At 46.7% G+C, this 20,641-nt stretch overlaps 1 protein-coding gene across 1 annotated transcript in view; it reads right to left on the bottom strand.

Annotated features, from left to right (window-relative positions):
• Positions 1 to 20,641, bottom strand: part of LOC124613859 — a 348,632-nt gene that overhangs the window by 204,604 nt on the left and 123,387 nt on the right. The gene's annotated exons all lie outside the window — the stretch shown is intronic.

Genomic DNA, 20,641 nt, shown 5'->3' with positions numbered 1-20,641 from the left:
CAGTAACATCAGCGTAGAAATCACCGAAGACAGGCTTCAGTTTCAAGCAACCAAATACCTTCTTTCGCAAACCAACTAAACCAATCATGGGTGGTTTCAGGTGCCACAGCTCTCCACGGGCCTCTATAGGACAAAAAATGGTTAAGATCTTGAACATTGGACCGAAAGCATTGAATGAAGGTCATACACGACCTAAAGAAACCACATTCTACTAACAGTGTGAGGTGGCATTCTGGATGTAATCCTGTTAATTATCATCTTTGTAAGTGAACAGATAGCGCACCAATGGAAAAAAGATGTTATGGAACCAATCCCGCAGTCTTGGTAGCGACCTAAAATCTTTGTCGTGGAAGCGGCTGTGGTCCCAGAAAAACTCCCAGTCAAAAGACGATTTAACTGTAAGGCAGAGCAATGGACTAATTTCCCAGAAGATCTGGATAGGGAAGTGTGAAATGTGGAACCTGTCCGAGGAAGGTGTTATCAGTTTATCAACCTTGTGAAAACTATGTTACTGAAACGATCCGTGTGGGCTGTACAACTACCTATATCCTAAGTTTCAAAAGCACTGCTGCAGAAATATGAATAACTATTCCACGAAGACCCTTCGAAGAAAAAATTCAAGGAGGTGAACAAGTTTTATCTGCTTTTACAAGAGAAAAGTGTTGTAACCTAGTAACACAGTTGGACGTGGAGAACAACAGTCATAAAGCGCGGAAACTCGTCAAAAAATCTTAGTGATGAGCACACTAGGTTTTCTGCTGAAACGTCCAGTGTAACCCCTAATCAAATAGCTCGCCATCTGCTACTAAACGGCAAAATAAAAAAAAAAAAACGTTGTGAGAGGGAAAAAAAGCTATTCTGAAGAAAATCACTTTATTGCTTGCCCTTTCACTTTAGTAGAACCAGAGGAAGCCATATGCTGCACGAAGAATAACAAAGCTCCAGGCCTAGATGATACGAGTTGAACAGATAAAGAGATTCGGTCCATATACTAAAAAAGCGGATTTCAAATCTAATTAACAACTGCGTCTCGAAGTTAGAGATACCCAAAACCTGGCATAAAGCGTAAGTGGTAGCCATATTGAAACCTGGGAAAGATCCGACAGACCGCAAGAATTTTCGACCAGTCTCACTTCTGTGTCGACTGATGACCATAGATGTTAAGTCCCATAGTGCTCGGAGCCATTTTGAACTTCTGTGTCATTTATACAGACCATTCGAAAGAATGATTCTGAACTGTACATCTGGATACGTAGACCAGACCCTTATTAAACAAGAGACAGAATTCCGCCCAGCAAAATCATGTTGTGGGCAGATTCTGTCTTAACTTTGCATACTGAGAACGGATACCGAGAGAGGGCAGATCACAGGCGTGATATTCGTGGACCTAGCAAGACAGATTTATATGGTCACCAAGGACTACCGATTAACGCAGTTCATCCAAACCCTACTACAAAACAGGAGGTTCTTTGTGAACAAGAAAAGCGGATGGAGATTCCAGGACATTTGGTCTCAGTGTGTTGGCACCGCTGCTGTAATATATCCCCACCAGTGACCAACCTGTCGGAGCAGACACAAGACCTTTCACATATGCCGACGACCCAACGGTTGCAGCCCAAGGGGGAACGTTCGAGGAAGCAGAAATGAAACGGATTACAACCCTCGAAGAGCTGCCAGAATATAGTGACAATAACCACCTAAAGCCTAATCCATGCAAAACACAGGTCTGTCCGTTTCCCTTGAGACGTAGACAAGCTAGGAGAAAACGGTAAGTAACTGGAGGGGAAATCAATTACAACACTGGTACATACCTCGGAATAAAGCTCGACCATACACTTACTTTCAAAGAACATTGCGAGAACATGAAGCTCAACTCGAAGTCTGCAACAGAAATATTATTGTACGCAAGCTCACAAACAGCGCATGCGCAGCTGAACCAAATATTTTACGTACCCCTGCTCCATCTCTATGTTTCTCTGCGGCAGAATATGCTGCACCAGTCTGGCAGAACCCCGCAAAGGACCAGCAGGCACGTTGACGCGACATAATACAGGGTGATTCAAAAAGAATACCACAACTTTAGGAATTTAAAACTCTGCAACGACAAAAGGCAGAGCTAAGCACTATCTGTCGGCGAATTAAGGGAGCTATAAAGTTTCATTTAGTTGTACATTTGTTCGCTTGAGGCGCTGTTGACTAGGCGTCAGCGTCAGTTGATGCTAAGATGGCGACCGCTCAACAGAAAGCTTTTTGTGTTATTGAGTACGGCAGAAGTGAATCGACGACAGCTGTTCAGCGTGCATTTCGAACGAAGTATGGTGTTAAACCTCCTGATAGGTGGTGTATTAAACGTTGGTATAAACAGTTTACAGAGAATGGGTGTTTGTGCAAAGGGAAAAGTTCTGGACGGCGGAGAACGAGTGATGAAACTGTAGCACGCATCCAGCAAGCATTTGTTAGCAGCCCAGGAAAATCGACTCGCAGAGCTAGCAGAGAGCTGCAAATTCCACAATCAACTGTATGGAGAGTCCTACGAAAAGGGTTAGTTATGAAACCTTATCGTCTGAAATTGGTTCAAGCACTGTCTGCAGCTGATAAGATTAAAAGAATCGATTTCTGTGATTTTATCCTTGCTCAAATGGAAACAGATGAATCTTTCGTTTCAAAGATTGTGTTTAGTGATGAAGCAACTTTCCACACTAACGGAAAAGTCAACCGTCACAATGTCTGTATATGGGGCACTGAGAATCCGCGGGAAACAACTCAGTATGAACGTGACTCGCCTAAGGTGAACGTTTTCTGTGCCATTTCAGCCAATAAAGTTTTTGGTCCCTTTTTCTTCGAAGGTGCTACTGTAACTGGACTACAGTATCTGGAGATGTTAGAGAATTGGCTGTTCCCTCAGCTCGAACAAGAAGCACAACAATTCATATTTCAGCAGGATGGAGCGCCACCACATTGGCACTTATCTGTCTGTAACTACCTGAACGTCAACTACCCGAGGCGATGGATCGGCCGCCAGGCAGCCTGTGATAGATCACTTCATCACTGGCCTCCAAGAAGCCCTGATCTTACCCCCTGCGATTTTTTCTTATGGGGGTATGTTAAGGATATGGTGTTTCGGCCACCTCTCCGAGCCACCATTGATGATTTGAAACGAGAAATAACAGCAGCTATCCAAACTGTTACGCCTGATATGCTACAGAGAGTGTGGAACGAGTTGGAGTATCGGGTTGATATTGCTTGTGTGTCTGGAGGGGGCCATATTGAACATCTCTGAACTTGTTTTTGAGTGAAAAAAAAACCTTTTTAAATACTCTTTGTAATGATGTATAACAGAAGGTTATATTATGTTTCTTTCATTAAATACACATTTTTAAAGTTGTGGTATTCTTTTTGAATCACCCTGTAGATTGTTGACTACCACCAACTCCAGTTGACAAAATCTACCATCTTACAGGCATAGAATCCGCGGATATCACAGGACGAACGGCGACAGAGGTTGAGAAGAAGAAGCAGGAGAATGGTTCCATTGTCTGGAACCGAAACACCGTGGTTTAGGGTAAAGTATAGAAGGAGCTTTCTTGGAACATCTGAAACCATTACATCACCACCTTCCGCTCACCATACAGCACTGTGGCAAAACAAGACTATTGGAAGCAACAAACAAAACCTAAAGGAAGAGTCCGCTGCTGCTTTTCGAGTACATTACCATACGTGGAAGACCTTCAACAGACTACGAACCGGAGTGACGCGGTGCAAGCAAAACTTGAAGCGGTGGGGCTACATTACTGCAACCTCCGAATATGGAGTACTTCAAAAAGGCAAACACCTCTTGCTCTGCACAAAGTTGCCTGAAGCCCGCACGCTAGAGGAGATGTCCCACCTCAAAATCAATATGACACGCATAGAGTCTAATGTACATGTTCGTCTACATGGATACTCTGCAAATCATATTGAAGTGTCTGGCAGAGGGTTAATCGAACCACCTTCACAATTCTCTATTATGCCAATCTCGTATAGCGTGCACAAAGAACGAACACCTGTATCTTTTCGTACGAGCTCTGATTTCCCTTATTTTATCGTGGTGATCGTTTCTCCCTATGTAGGTCGGTGTCAAAAAAAATATTTTCGCATTCGGAAAAGAAATTTCGTGATTGGAATTTCGTAAGGAGATTCCGTCGCAACGAAAAACGCTTTTGTTTTAATGACGTCCATCCCGAACCCTGTATCATTTCAGTGACATGATACCACAGTTCTTCAAGAGTAGTGACTGGCGTGTTGTGACGAGCCAGTTGCTCGGCCACCATTGACCAGCCGTTTCCAATTAGTGAGAGATCTGGAGAATGTGCTGGCCAGGGCAGCACTCGAACATTTTCTGTATCCAGAAAGGCCCGTATAGGATCTGCAACATGCGGTCGTGCATTATCCTACTGAAATTTAGGGTTTTGCAGGGAATCGCCCAGTACAATCGTAGCTGATAGAGTCACTGGGTCGACATGCGAACGCTCCAGGCTCGTCTGCAGCGGAGCCCACTGTTGGACGATGTGTGCCGAAAGCTGTGCGCCGAAACACTAGCGCCTCCAACAGCATCGTACTGTGTCTACAAATCTCCCACAGACAGATGCCTGCCCTGCTTTACAAAGCGGACAATTCTCCGTATTCCACGTTCTGTAGACGTGGAACAACTTGTCGGCTCTCCAACACCCCGCTGCCTACTCTTGTTTTCAGCAAGATAGACTGCTTTCCATAGATCATCATGACAATAGCACATCAGCGACCATCGTCGCCGTTTTCAGTGTGGTCGTTCATAGGCAGGCGCCGAGCCACAAGACGCTGCCTTTTGTCAGAGTCGCGGACGCCAATGGATTTCCCTATTTGCAGCGTGTAGCACTGCAACTCTACTTTCATATTCTCCTTATGAAGCCACTCGTCCCCAGTGCCTGCACGTGGCACTCAGCCTCATGTTGGGCTGTAGTTGTAAATCTTTTGTCTCATCGGCGTGTTAGGGTATAACTGCGGGTATTGTGGCCGTTGGCACCTTATGTACCCAGGTGGCGGGCAGCATGATTGTAGCAGGAGACCTGTCCCCGCCAACAACCACCACAGCTTTCAATGTTTGCAACAGTGTTTCGCCGTTCGTCTGAGACAGGGTCGTTTCAGGAAGCAGGAAATAATGAAGGACGTACCCGAAATATCGGACACCAGATGTGGAGGAAAATGTGATTAACACTGTGGAAGGCGACCGCCGTGGCAGTAGCGGGCAGTTGGCCCGCCGGTACAGGGTAAGCCAGACGACCGTGTGGAACATTCTACATGACAATACTGACTACCCTTACCAGCCTGTGTGGGGCTTACTAGCGACTGACTGTCCACATCGGGAGCACTTTTGTCGCTAGTTTCTGCACCAGGCAATCTCTATTCCGGGATTTGTGTCATCCAGCCTATTCACAGATCAGGCCGTCTTTACGCGGAGCGTCATCTTCAACTTTCACAACAATCATCTGTAGGATAGTGTGCAGAACGCCAATGGTACGGTGACAGTGAATGATCAGCATCGGTACAGCCGGAGTGTGTGGGCCGGGATAATTGGCGACCGCATTTTGGGACCAGTCTTTCTTCCACGTCGCCTAACAGAATAGAACTATCGACTTTTTTTGCGGGCGACTTTGCCTCCCCTTCCGGAAAAAGTGCCATTTATGATTCGAAGGTTTATGTGGCTGGTAGATGTTGCTGCTCCAGCACACTTTGGCGTTAACGTCCGAATGCATCTCAGTCGTGTCTTCCCTGGTCGATGGATGGGACGGAGGAGTCCAGTGGCACGGCCTGTGCGATTTCTGGTTGTGGTGCCATCTCAAAAGTGTCGTGTATGCGGAGCCCGTTACAGATGTGGAGACACCGGAGCAACATATTCATGCAGCCTGGCCGATGTGAACGTGTGAGACAGAACACGCCACGGCACTTACACTCATGCGTTGAGGCACTTGGAAACCATTTTCAAGACATACTGTAACTGCGGCTGCATGGTACAGCGCAAATAAAGGGTCTCCAGCACGGAAACCATACATTTCCGCAATTCGTACCTTAGAGCTTTTTTTGTTCCGTATCCACTCATCGATCAATTCCTAGAGTTTGTACAACATGGAAAAAATCGCCCTGTATATGCTGTTTGTGCAGAGCTGGTTGAAATGGCTCTCAGCACTATGGGACTTAACATCTGTGGTCATCAGTCCCCTAGACTTAGAACTAATTAAACCTAACTAACCTAAGGACATCACACACATCCATGCCAGAGGATTCGAACCTGCGACCGTAGCAGTCACGCGGTTCCGGACCGAAGCGCCTAGAACCGCTCTGACTCCCCGGCCGGCGTGCAGAGCTGGAAAAGCGGTCGTGTGCCATATTGATCACACAGAGAAGTACACGAGGAAAACGATTCTGTCTTTCTTTTAAGCTTAGCTTTATTGTCGACTTATTTGACATTTTATACAAAGCGAAGTAAATACCGGTGACGACGCATCAGGACTATGGGACGCTCTCGACGTACAGTCCAGCACATTGTAAGGTTGCTTACATTCACCTTAACCACACTTCGCAACTCACTTAACACCTTTATCGGAATTCGAGCAAAAGTATCGGCGTTCCGCAGCCAGAGGTGTTCATTTGCGGCTCAGCCCAGTTTCCTGCGAGACGCATCGAGTGCTCGGCTCTGGACTCTAACTGGCGAATATCAGGGCAATGGCTGATGTTGCTCCATCCGTAACCATTTCCAATCGTGCAGCTTTCGGTTCGGGACAGGTCAGTTTCAAGGAAACTCGCGACAGGTCTCGTCACCGACTGCCTGTGTGTCGTCGGCTGAACGCTCTGAGTGCATCCGGATCGTGTTAGCGTCATCAACTGTCACGCCACCTGTAACTGTGATTGACTCGAGAACGAATTCAATGAAACACTCCACTGTTTCTCTCGGGTAATTTACTCTATGTCGGATACTTCCAAAACGGCTGCCATGTCAGAAACATGGCTGCAGAAGGTTTCCCTCCGTCTCCCAGCTCAAATTACTCGACTTTACATTTCTGTTTACCACGCGTAGAAGTATGAAACCGGAATTTGGTTGCAATAATTACACATCTGTTTTTTGAAACTGATAAACAATATTTTTATTCAAAATAATCTCTACTGATATTTATACATTTATCCCACCTCTCCGGCAGGCAATGAATGCCACGCCCCCTCCCCCCTCCCCCGAAAAAAAGAGTTCTTTTTTTGAAGCGAATCAGTCAGCGAGCCATTTTCGTAGATTTTCATACGAAGTAAAGCGCTGTTCAGCGAGAGCGTGTCCCAGTGATGCAACTATATGATGATCGGACGGAGAAAAGTGTGGATAATAAGCCGCATGCCGTAGTATTTCGCAACTGAACGCCTCTATCGTTTCCCTGACCCGTTTTGCTGTGTGCGATGGGGCGTCATCATGGAGAGAAATGACTTTGCGTTGGCTCTTTCCATATTCCGGCCGCTTTTCACGTAATCCTCGATTGAAATTGATCTTTTTCTGTTGGTAGCGATCAGTGTTGACGGTTTCAGCAGGTTTTAACAGCTCATAATAGATGACACCTTCTGATCCAAGCAAACACAGAGCATTGTCTTCTTTCCAAAGCGATTTCGTCTTGAAGTGGATGTCGATCGTTTTCCTGGATTCGCCCATGACTTACTACGCTTAGGATTCTTAAAATATATCCATTTTTCTTCACCAGTCACTATTCCATGCAAAATAGACTTTGTTTTGTATCTGGCGAGCAGCATTTCACAAGTGGTCTTTCTATTTGCTTGCTGTCTTTCATTCAGTTCGTGCGGAATCCATTTTCCCACTTTCTGCACCTTTCCCATAGCTTTCAACCGAAGAGAAACGGCTTTCTGCGTCACATTCCGTTGTTTCGATAGTTCCTATTGAGTTTGAGTATCATCTTCATCCAATGAGACCTGCAGTTCGTTGTCTTTGAACTTTTTCTATTGTTTCCCGCGCTCATCGTTTCTCACGTCAAATCACCACTTTTGAATTTTTTGAACTACTAGAAACACTATGTTTTCCCAAGAGCATGTGCGCGGAAAGCTTCGACATACATTAGATGCGATTCTGCAGCAGTTTTCTTTAAATGATAACAGAAAACCAATGCTGTCCACAAATCGTAGTTCGTAGGCACGAAACTCGACATGTTTAAGGGTTCGGAACAGACACTGGTGTGTGGAACTCGGCTTACTGTGTGTTGACATACGTCTTCAGCCGTTACAGGAAGCAGCGGGGGCTGCAGATGCGGTCTCACGGGCTCTACACTGATTGCTGGCACCATCTGTAGGGACATTGCGGCTTCACGCTTCTACACTGGTATCTGCCTCTTATGCTTTAGAAGGGTGATTCAGACCTAAGGAGCAGGATGTATATTTAGATGCAGATATTTGTGGCTAAGGTTACACCTTTCTTTCAGCGTGTTGTTTGTACGCTTGGAGATGACAGTCACGCGCTGTGCTCGTCTGGAAGCGGCAGGGATTTGCATGGCGGCGGGGCAGAAGCGCTCCAGAGGTCTGGAGTGGAGCGCGCCGCGGCCACCTGCGCGCCATCTGCATAAAGAGGAGAGCGGAGAGCGAGGGCCGCGTCAATGCCTCGCCTCGACAAATAATACCAAAAAATTATATACGCTCAAATCCGGAACAATAACGCGGCCTTATTGAAAACAAAGGCGGTTTAATATTTATGCAGTATACGTTAAAGTTACGGCCGTCCGGAGATGAATAAATATCCATTTTTGATACGGGTCGGGCCGGGCCGCCTCGGAAGCCGCCACGGCGCTTACGGCCGCCGCCTGGTTGGCTGGTTGGCTGGTGGTTGGCTGTCCCGCCCCTCCCAGCTGTGGGCAGCGGCCGCTGGGTAGCCGGCCGGCTGGCGGGCTGCCATGTGTTATTCATGTCGCTCGGTACGGCGGTTACCGTAAACGCGGTAATTTCGGCCGCCCTGGTAAATGCTCCGTAAATGTGTAAATGGCCCATGAATCGTAATCTGATACGTGGAATAATGCGAGGCAGCCGCTGGGCGACCGTATTAAAGCGGTGCTCCGCTAACGACGACAGCACGTATTGTCCGCCGGTTTACCGAGCACGGCCGGTTTGAATACGGCGGGAGGGAACGAGGTCTGGCGATGAAGAAATTACGGTAGCGGAGGCGCTCTCGCGTGGGCATCACCACCCGAGAGACATTACAATTGTGCCTCTTCAGACGGAATATTTTCGGAAAATGAAAGAATAGTGCCTGGCAAGTGAAAGAATGTAGAAAGGAAGGCAATAATTTGTTTTGAAGCGCCAACAAGAGGCAAGAAACACCCAGAAACACTAGTTCAGTCGGGAATGCCCTAGTGGGATACAGCTGGCAGTTGTCCCGGGGAGGATCCAGGAAGAACTGCGTGAAGGGGCTATGTCGACGCAGACAGCAAACGGTCGTCTTTACGTGATAAGTTTGGTCTCTGCACGTTAGGATATATTCATTAACCTGCCTTTACCTATTTAAACGTGTATTTTCCTTTGCTAAACATCACACAATCATTTCATTTTACTTTGAAGCACCATCACCATGTTATCTACAAGTACATCTATATACATACCTCGCCTGCCACCCTACGGTGCATGGGGGAACGTACCCTGTAGTATTACAAGTTATTTCCGTTACTGTTCCACTAGCAAATACTGCGAGGGAAAAACGACGGTCTATATGGTCCGGTACGATCTCAAATTTCTCTTCTCTTACCGTCGTGGTTCTTACACCGATTGCACATTAAACGCAGTGGGCTCGTTCTGTAGTCAGCTTCGAATGCCTATCCTCTAAATTTTCTTAATAACATTCCTCGGAAAGAACTTCGCCTTCTCTCCAGGCAGTCCCACTTCAGTTCCAGAAGCATCTCTGTAACACTTGCGTGCTGTACGAACTTGCCGGTAAGAAATCTGGCAGCCCGCCCCCGATTTGCTTCGACGTCTTCCTCTAATCCCACCTGCTGCGCATCCCAAACACTGGAGCAGTACTCAAGAACAGGTCGCACTAGAGGCCCACATGCGGCCTCTTTTACAGACGAACAACACATTCCTAGAATGTTAAAAAATATATATCGGCTCAACCACTTGTTTATAGTGTAAAACACTAAGATTGGCGCGTTTCGGAAGTCAAGCTTCCATCATCAGAATAATAAAAAGTAAAAGAACCTGTTAAAACCCGCTAAAATGGAACATGCACCAGGCACAATAAAATTGATAATAAAATTAAAACATCGTGGCTACTTCCCTTGTTGCAGCCGTGTCTTCCAAGGTGCATCTCCACATAGTCGTCAAAATATAAAAAAACTCTAAAATGGTGTCGCCTATGGTGTTCAACATCTAACTAAATGGTTATCTCCTCTATCGTCGTAAACCGCCCGTGCGTCTTCGTTGATACCACACACGACGTAGCCAAACACGGCACTGAAACGCGAGTGAGCTCACGCGCAAGTAAACAAGGAAGTCACAGAGACGTCTATACAAACGTATACATGTTCCAAGGACCTCATGAAATGATGGTATCATGCCAATTGCTAAAAATGTCGTTACTATAGAAAACCAGTGAAATGATTGAAAAAGTTATTTGTATCACCAGTGAGATGTTCATTTCCAGCTCTTCTGGTAGATGGTCTGCGGTATCAACGAAGACGCACGGGCGGTTTACGAAGATAGAGGAGAGAGCCATTTAGTTAGATGTTGAACACCATAGGCGATACCATTTTAGAGTTTTTTTATATTTTGTCGACTATGTGGAGATGCACCTTGGAAGACACGGCTGCAACAAGGGAAGTAGTCACGATGTTTTAATTTTATTATCAATTTTATTGTGCCTGGTGCATGTTCCATTTTAGCGGGTTTTAACAGGTTCTTTTACTTTTTATTATTCTGAAGATGGAAGCTTGACTTCCGAAACGCGTCAATCTTAGTGTTTTACACTATAAACAAGTGGTTGAGCCGATATATTTTTTAACATTGACATTCACAACCACGACCTCTCATCCAGTATGGACAAAATCAAAACATTCCTAGAAGTCTCCCAATAAACCGAAGCCTACCACTGGCATTCCCTGCCACAGTTGTGTCATGCTCGTTCCATTTCACATCGCTTTGCAACGTCATGCCTACCTAACTCTGCCACGAAGCACAGTGCAAATGCTGTGTTCGGTCATTACGGCATTGTCCGTCCCACTCATCCGCCTTCACATATTTTTCCCACATTTGCAGCTAGCTGCCTCTCATCACACCAGCTAGACATCTGGTCCAAGTCACTTTGCACCCTCCTGCAGTCGCTAGGTGACGCCTCCCCGTGCACCACAGCGTCATCTCCAGCAGACTCCCGCTCACCCCGTCCGCCAGCTCACTGACGTATACACAGAATAACAGCGGTCCGGTCCTGTCACAGTTCCCTGCGGGACTCTTGACAACACGCTTGTCTCTGGTGAACGCTCGCAGTCGCGGCAGCATATTTGGTCCCATTATTGATTTTCTCCGCGAAAATGCTACAGATTAATCTCTCAATTTCCTTTACAACGATAAAACATGTAGCATTTAATTACAATAATCATTCACCAGCTAGCCGATTTCTCTATGCATCACTTTATGTTTGACCTTTGCTTAAGACACTGTTACTACTCAGGGAACATATACGTTGAAAGGTTAATTTGTATGTGCATTTTAAATTGTTGAATGCGTCTATAAACATTTAATTGGTTTTACGTTGCTTTATATACATTTATTCATTTACTCACTGTTATTAATTATTTTTATTTTTATTCTTGTATTTCTAGCAAAATGGTTCAAATGGCTCTCAGCACTATGGGACTCAACTGCTGAGGTCATTAGTCCCCTAGAACTTAGAACTACTTAAACCTAACTAACCTAAGGACATCACAAACATCCATGCCCGAGGCAGGATTCGAACCTGCGACCGTAGCGGTTTTGCGGTTCCAGACTGCAGCGGCTTTAACCGCACAGCCACTTCGGCCGGCTATTTGTAGTAGCGATGATGGCTGTTAATCAGTTGAAATCGATTTGCAAAAGTAAATAAAGAAAACATGATTTTGCGACTGCTTGCTGCTCATTTGGTAATTTTGTTTTCAAGAGGGACCGTAGCCACTTTGAATGTCGGATTTGCACCCTGGCTCTCTACTCACTACAGTAAAATTCCGTTTCCGAATGCTTCCGCGCAGCGGCGTCACGTCACATGTTTTGAATGCGCGAGCGCAACTGGCCGTTGTGGACTGCCGTCGCCCACTGTTGCCGTCACCGCATGTTGGAAGAGCGGCACGCATTTTATTCAGCACGGGAATCCAGATGTCATTTAGTTTCACGCCCTCCTTCTTCCTATTAACATTCCTGTGGTGTTTTACAATCTCTATGGTTCTCCGTAAGACGTTTCACGAATTTTAATGGGACGGAGGACGGCGTGAAACTGAATGACATGCGGATTCCCGTCCTTAAGAAAATGTATACAGGTCTTCCACCAAGAGGTGACAGCAACAGCGGCCGACGGCAGTTCACAACGGCCAGTTGCGCTCGCGCATGCCGGCCGATGTGGCCGAGCGGTTGTAGGCGCTTCAGTCTGGAACCGCGCGACCGCTACGGCCGCAGGTTCGAATCCTGCCTCGGGCATACCAGACGAGTGTAATCCCAATGTAATTATGGTGTACGCGTACGTGGAAACTGTGTTTCGCAACAACCGCCGTCACAGTGTAACTGAGACGGAATAAGGGGAACCAGCCCGCATTGGCCTGGGTAGATGAAAGACCGCCTTAAAAACCACCCACAGGCTGGCCGGCACACCGCACCTAGACACTAATCCGCCGGGCGGATTCGTGCCGGGGACCGGCGAGCCTTCCCGCTCGTGAAGCAGCGCGTTAGAGTGCGCAGCTATTCGGGCGGGATCAGCCCACGTCTGTTGTTCTGGATGGCAGATGCGCCGGAGTTACGAGCTACTAAATGACACCACGGTCTGTAGGAACCAGACAGAGCAGGAACGAAAGACAGGCGAAGGACAAGCAAGTAGTCAGTAGCGAACCAGGGTGCGAATTGGACATTCAAAGTAGCCACGATCTCCCTCGAAAATGTCCTCCGCTGATGGGGACGAAACGTCGGATTTTAAGGTGAAATACATTCGACGACGCCTTAATAGCCCGGAACATTTTATTAATTGCGACACTAGCGGCAGTGAAAGTTTACATTTTGCAAGTAGCGAAGTGAAATCTGTAAAATGTCTGCCTGACAGAAACGCGAAGCATTCAGAAGACATGGTCAGATGTCAGTTTAGCTTCGTGGATGCACACGCTGTTGGACGGATGAGTCAATGACATCAACATAAACTAAAGGGTATGCCTTGTCGATTTAGTCATGTCCCTCTCTCCATTGTCATCCTCTTCAATTCTTCATACGACTCTATCCCCATACATTCTTTGATGTTATTAAAATACGTTGCTCTTGGCCTGCCCCTTGGTTTTAACTTTTCCTTCAAATACATTCTTTAGGAACTGGTTGTGTCTCATTATGTGCCCTATCATTTTTTATTTTCTTCTTTCTGTATAATTTAGCAGCGTCCTGTGCTCATTAACTTCTCTTAAGACCTGTTCATTACTTTTTCTATCTACCCAGCTTGTTTCAGTCATTCTTCTGCATATCCACATTTCCATTGCTTCCAGTCTCTTTTTACCTGCCTTTCCCAGAGTCCACGCTTCACATCCGTATGTTAAGATAGTCCAGACAAAAGTTTTGGGAAACTTTTTCCTACTTTCTAGGCTTATATGAATGTCTGTTAGTAAATTCCTTTTTATTTTGGAAAGCTTGCTTTGCCAAGGCTATTCTTCTCTTTATATCTGGGATACATTTATCGTCGTCAGTGAGTGTGCTTCCCAAATAACAGAAGTTCTCAACCTGCTCTAGAACATCATCTTCTCTGCTATAGAACATCATCTTCTAGTTTAATATTAACTTTACCATTTTATTTTGTCTTCCCTATTACCATAGTTTTTGTTTCCTTCTTATTTATTTTTAGACTAAATTCTCTTAGGATTTTAGCAAATTTTAGCAACGTAAACTCCATTTCCTTCACTGAGTCAGCAAGTACTACTATATCATTTGCAAGACGGATACAGTGTATTCGTTGTCCGTTAATTTTAATTCCTTAGGTTACTCTTTTCAGTTTTTCAATGGTTTATTCAATAAGTAAGTTGAATAAATATGGTGATAATGGACATCCTTGCCTTACTTGTCAATGACAAGAGTTGCAAATCTCTGTGGCACTAGACCGGGAACCTGAGCGCGTTAACGTTGTTCGTGTTCCGTGTTGTTACCAATCCTGGTAGGGTGTAGAAACGGCGTCAACAGCATGAGGTGTAGAGTGATCTCTACGAAAGACACGGAGGTGGCATCTCAGAGGGCGTTATCGGCTCCTGACAAGAGTTAGAAAGTGAACTCGTTCTGGGTCTCCACTTGGCTGGCCGATCGAATCGAGCGGTATACACATCTGTAGGTCGTTCCCAAGTGACGGTGCGCCTCTGTTGGACTGCCTGGAAACAGGTCGACGGTGTCTGACCGCGGCAAGGGAGGACAGCCGTATTGTACACCAGGCACCTGCTAACCTTTCCACAAGAGCGCTTGCCACGCCATGAAAAGTCACGGGCTTCTGCCAACATTGTGAGTCATCGCGCACCTTCGACTATCGACTGACAGCAGCCTGACTACGGAACTACCGTCGCATGCTTAGGTTGCTGTTAACACCCCACACAGGCGCCTGCTTTTTGAGTGCTGCCGTCACCATGAAGTGTTCAGCGACGAACCACAGATCTTCTCTATCCTGCATGACCGTCGCCGACGAATATGGTAGCGACCTCTGGTGGGGTCCCGTTGTTCCATTGCTTTGCACAAGCTGCCGGATGTAGCTTCTGATCACGAATGGTAGCGACTGGGTGAATTCTGGCGGAACGGCGCTACGTCTTAGGCATCCTGCGTTTTCATGTGTTACTTTCCGTGCGATAGTCTTGTGGTGTCGTTTTGCGACAGAGCAATGCCTGTTCACACACCGCCCGTGTGCCTATGAAGCTTGTACCTGATTCTGAGGCCCTTCGCTGACCAGCAGGACCCCAACATCTGTCACCGACACAGCTCCGTCCCTGTGCCAGCATCCAGGACATCAAGGGCCAACTGCAGCAGTTGCGGGCCATCAGAGTCTCTTCGGGTTTGCTGCCGGATCCTAAAATCAACTCTATTCAATATTTCGGCGATCGAGCTGTTCGCCATCTTCAGGACAACGCTGATGCTACTTCTGCTGCTGAGAACTGACGCCAAGGCTACAAATCGACGTCCTACGTAGGCCTCCGTAACGTACGCGGCGCATGATCCGCCCTTTGCCCTCCAACACTGGGCAGCTGGCGCCACCTTCACTACTACACCGGCGGCAACGATGTATCGCACTCGGAGACGATTTTCGAACACTCGGCCTGGTCGCACCGAAGAACTTTCTGTTTTGATGCGGGATGGTGCAGGGTTCAACGTCCTGCTAAGAAGAAACCCATTGTCTCTGTTATTCAAACTATCTGCAAACCTAATTTCAGTTGCTTCTTTATAAGAACTATTCCAAAAACCAGAAGTGATGGTAAGTTCCTATGGGACCAAACTGCTGAGGTCATCGGTCCATAGGCTTACACACTACTCAGTCTAGCTTAAAACTAACTTACGCTAAGGACAAGACACACACATCCATGCCCGAGGGAGGACTCGAACCTCCGACGGCGGGAGCCGCGCGAACCGTGGCAAGGCGGCCGGAAGTGTTGCCAACTACCACAGTTTCGCCAAATTTCATGCCGTGTCCCTCGTTTAAGTAATGTTCTGCTACCGCCAGTTTTTCCGGCTGTTGTAGCCTCGTATGACGGCAATGTTCCACACACCTATCCTGAACTGTGCGAATCGAAAGGCCGATGTAAGCCTTCCCACACTGACACGGAATTTTACATATGCCAGGCTTCCTAAGCCCCAAACCATCTTTCAAACAGCCAATTAGTGCTCTAATCATGGAAGGTGGACGGAACACACTCTGATGTTAAAACTCCTTAAAATCTTTCTTGTCTTATATAGGACGTCGATTTGCAGCGTTGGCATCAGTTCTCAGTGGGATTCAGCAGCAGCGTTGTCCTGAAGATGGAGAACAACTTGATCGACGAAATGTCTAATCGAGTTGATTTTAGCATCCGGCAGCAAACCCGAAGAGACTTTCAAGACTTACTACGCCAGGAAAGGCTTGTCTCAGAAGAGGATGCAACGAGTTTGTCATCCTTTTAAACGGAATAGGTGTATACACGCACGGCAAAGCGCTGTAACACTATACTGATAAGTGGTGTAGTGTCGCGGAATGGTAAAGAGTTGGAAATGCGGAATATTGTCAAAGTTTCGTTGCCTATGCCGAGAGCCAGAGGCAGCAGGTTAGGCAAGAGCTAAGAGGATGCACATATATCGGAATGTGTCGTCTCGCAAGGGCAATGGCCTCGTTACGCACAACAGGCGAGAGAGAATTGCTTAGCACGCGGGTTTGTGTTAGACGGAGGCTTTCGTAGAGTGAAAGACAGAGGTATAGCGTCAGCTGTACTGCATTTCACAACTTCGCGTAAGTCTACCGTAACAACACGTAACTCTGTCGCAAGAACACCTAAGGGGCGAGTACGACAGATGAATCAGCAGCATAAGTGGAACGAATGAGGTCATTACAAACGAGCATGGCGTCAGGACGTCGCTCGTGCTTCCTTTAAATACGCCAGCTTTGATGGCAACAAGGCACTCGCAGTCAGACTTGCAGTGAGATGTGTACTGGGTCGCTGCGTAGCGCTCAGCTCGGTGATCGACATGTTAATCATTATTAAGAGATGTTGCAGTAAGGGCGGCCCATCCAGCAGCAGACGTGAGGGGACAGTACCAGCTCTGGCCCTCTCTGCTGCCGCTGTCAGTCGTCGACCCAGGATTAGCAGACATCGCGGCAGACTCGCTCGCCGCCAATTCTGACCACACCAGTGAGCCGTCGTCGAGATCGTGCGGGGCCTAGGTCCTGTGCGTCCGCCGTCACAACCGGGTGAGCCGACGACGCCGGGGGACTGCAGCCCGTCCGCCCGTCCACCGCGGACGAGCCACCAGGAGGAGCAGGCAAGAAGACAGGGTGGGACAGATTACACCCCGCACTACGAGAACGCCTCTCGTGCCGACAGCACCGGGACTCCAACCCAGAGCCTCGACGCGCAGCAGCTTGCTGTCCGCAGCCGAGCCGCCTCCCAGCCGGGCGCCGCCAGCCACGTGCGGCCGAAGTAAGGGCATTCTTCCGCTACGTCACAGCACGCGGCGCTGCGCTAGCAAGACTGCGCCGCCCGGATCTGGTGTCATCGCTACGAGTCAGCGAGGACTCGGGGAAGGTTGTTGATATCACCAAGCCACATTGTACTCGGCAGGAATAAAGGTGTTATGAATTAATAAAGTTTCTTTGGCGTTTCTGACGCTTCTACAGCCATTTCGTAGCATCCTGACAACTGAAGAGGTCACCGCTCGGCCATCCAGTCCACCGTAGGCGACCGGGACCGCCGGGGCGCCTACAGTGGCATGAAACTGCCAATTCTTTGTCGATTTTGGAATCATTGCACTAACATCAAATAGCTCGTGAACCTGTGAAGCTTCGCTTCGTTTCCCTTCTCGGAGGTTCACTTCTTTGTGAGGCCTTGCATATGTAATGCTTTCTTCATGCATGGCGTCCACAATACGAGTGGAGACGCTCTCATATCCACAAGACAAAAGAACAAAACCGCAGTAGCTGTACTTCTGACCTAAGATAACATCCTACCAGGCAAATGCCATCATGAAACAACGTTATCTTCCGTGAAACTAAACAGAAAGACCGGTGCCGCTGATGGGTGGATGTGACTGCGTCACAGCGCCCATTGCGAACAACGGGACGGATCACCCAGCACCTTGCTGCGCCAGCTAATTGCGCCGCTAAATGCCTGGCACTGAAATGACGTTAGGTTCACCTGATTGCTTCGTATAAAGCATCTGTGATCGTGCTATTGGCACACGCCTGAGGGTCGCAGTCCTTGGCCCAGAAGTATGTTTATATGTTTGTCGGAAGCCACTCACCTTCGCCCAGGATAATTCTCCAGACTGCGCAGTAGTGTGACAGGGTCTGTCAACTTTTTATACAGCCTCACAGTTCACATTGAGAACTAAGGAGGCAGTGCAACTGTTTTCAAGCAGCTTGTTATGTGTAACCAGTTCTTACAGCAGCATGTAACAAACATATAAAGTTAACACAATCAGTGACGAAGTTGCTACAAAAGTTTACTGTTATTAACTAACTGTGCCCACAGTAAAAAAAATGATGGACGTAACATTTCTTTAAGATAAGTAACAGACAATACTCTTTCAAAGGCTTCATGATTTCAGGAGCTAATAACAGATGAGCTACTCATTTCCTTTCGAGTCCTTTTGATGAACCAGATTGTAAATTGTACTCTCAAATCCCAAAAAAATATGAAACACACTCTTTTGGTACAATAATGTAACATGAATCCTCTGTTGTTACATGGGTAAGACTTACAAAGCAGTCATCTGCCACAATAGTCGCTACAGATTAAGCGACTCTAAATGAAATAAAGAATATCTTTGGTTATAGTATCCCTGCATACTGTCTGAGATTGTGAGAAGAACATAGTGCAGCATCTGCCTCTACATGTCTACCCCGTAAACTATCGTACGCTGCGCGGTAGAGGGTACCTGGTAACAATAATAGTAGTTTTGTTCCCTGTTCCACTGGAAAATTAAGTGAGGGAAACATGATTGCCCAATATGTCTCTGTACAAGTCCCCCAGTCTGCGTCATTTACTCCTTACAGTTCTTGTGAGAGATTAACGTTGTAGGCAGTGTAACAGTTCCGTAGTCTGTAGCAAATAATCGTTCTCTAAATAGTTTTTCACGAAATTGGCATCCAATTCCTTAAAAGGATTCCCGTCCGAGCTCACAGAGCACTTCCGTAACATTCTAGTACCGATCGCATTCGCGAGGATGACGCTTCAAACCCGTGTCCGGCCATCCAGATTTCGTCTTCGTACATCCAGAGTTGAAATGGAGCACAGTGTGACGTCAGCTGGTATAAATTTATTTTAAAGATGAAGAAATTCCTCCAGCTGTATTTAAGGTGTCGATTTTATTTTGGCAACTAATTTCACGCTGTAACACGTTATCTCCAGGCCCACACACTTGTTGACGTCAACTGCGTGCGGCTGATACTAGAAGTCAGTCGTGAGATATGGACGTGCTCCGTGTGTAAGGTGAAGATGACGTTGTTAAAACGTTGAAACTAGCTGCCAAAATAAAATCGACACCTTAAACACGGCTGGAGGAATTTCTTCATCTTTAATATAAATCCAGATTTAGGTTTTCCGTCGTTTCCTCAAATCGCTCCAGGCAAAAGCCGACATGATTCCTTTGAAAAGGCACGGCTGATTGCCTCCCCCATCATTCCCCCTATAGCAACCAACCAACCACAGAATATCCGTACGAGATGGTGAAATATATTCGTCATTTACATGAATTTTAATGTCTCTCGTGCCATGTCTTCTTCAAACGTTTATGGACCATTTTTCCTTGTGAAGAAAACTGTAACTGGTTTTGTGTGCCTGGACGTGCTGCAGCAAAGGCTTATGGGAGAATAATAGGAAGGCAGTAGTAACAACATTTTGCCACAAAATGGAGCTCCACCACATGTTTTCAGACGTTCGTGATTACGGCAATGCGAACTGCTTCAGCGTTGGATTGGACGAGCTTCCCATCACGATTCACCTGTTGTTCAGTGGCCGCATGAACATCTGACTCAGCTCTACGTGACTGCGTCTTATGGCGTCATGTGAAAGACAATGTGTTCATGCCCTCACTTCCACTTAATTTGGAAGAGTTGCTACGAAGGATGTCTAATGCGGGAGCCGATTTCGACCATGACGTAGTGGGATGCGTATTGCAAGACTATCGTACTAACGTTCGCTGCGTCACAAACCTGCCACAAGCACCTGTAATGCGACTTCAATGAGACATTAGGAAAAATATCTACACAATTCCGAAGACAGCTGGGGTAAGCAGGTGCGAAAGCTGTCGCACAATCAGCTTAACACCTCATACATGTAAGCTGATGTCAAGAATAATACATAAAAGAATGGAAAAGAAAATTGAGGGTCCGTTAGACGAGGATCGGTTTGGCTTAAGGAAAGGTTAAGCCATCAGAGAGGCCATTCTGACTCTCCGCTTGATAATGGAAGCAAGACTGAAGAAAAATCGTGATACGCTGAAGCGATTTGTCGATCTAGAAAAGCGTTCGACTTTGTCAAATGCTAGAAGAGGAGTGATGTACAATATGTACAGGAATCAAGAGGGAAGAATAAGATTCGAAAATAAAGAACGAAGTGCTAGGATTGAGTGTTAGACAAGGATGCAGCCTTAAGCTCGTACTCTTCAATCTACACATCGGAGAAGCAATGACGAAAGTAAATGTTAAGAGAGTGGAATTAAAATTCAGGATGGA

Source organism: Schistocerca americana, chromosome 4, assembly GCF_021461395.2.
Source record: "Schistocerca americana isolate TAMUIC-IGC-003095 chromosome 4, iqSchAmer2.1, whole genome shotgun sequence".
NCBI lineage: Eukaryota > Metazoa > Arthropoda > Insecta > Orthoptera > Acrididae > Schistocerca > Schistocerca americana.
This window is presented reverse-complemented; position numbering and strand designations above follow the sequence as displayed.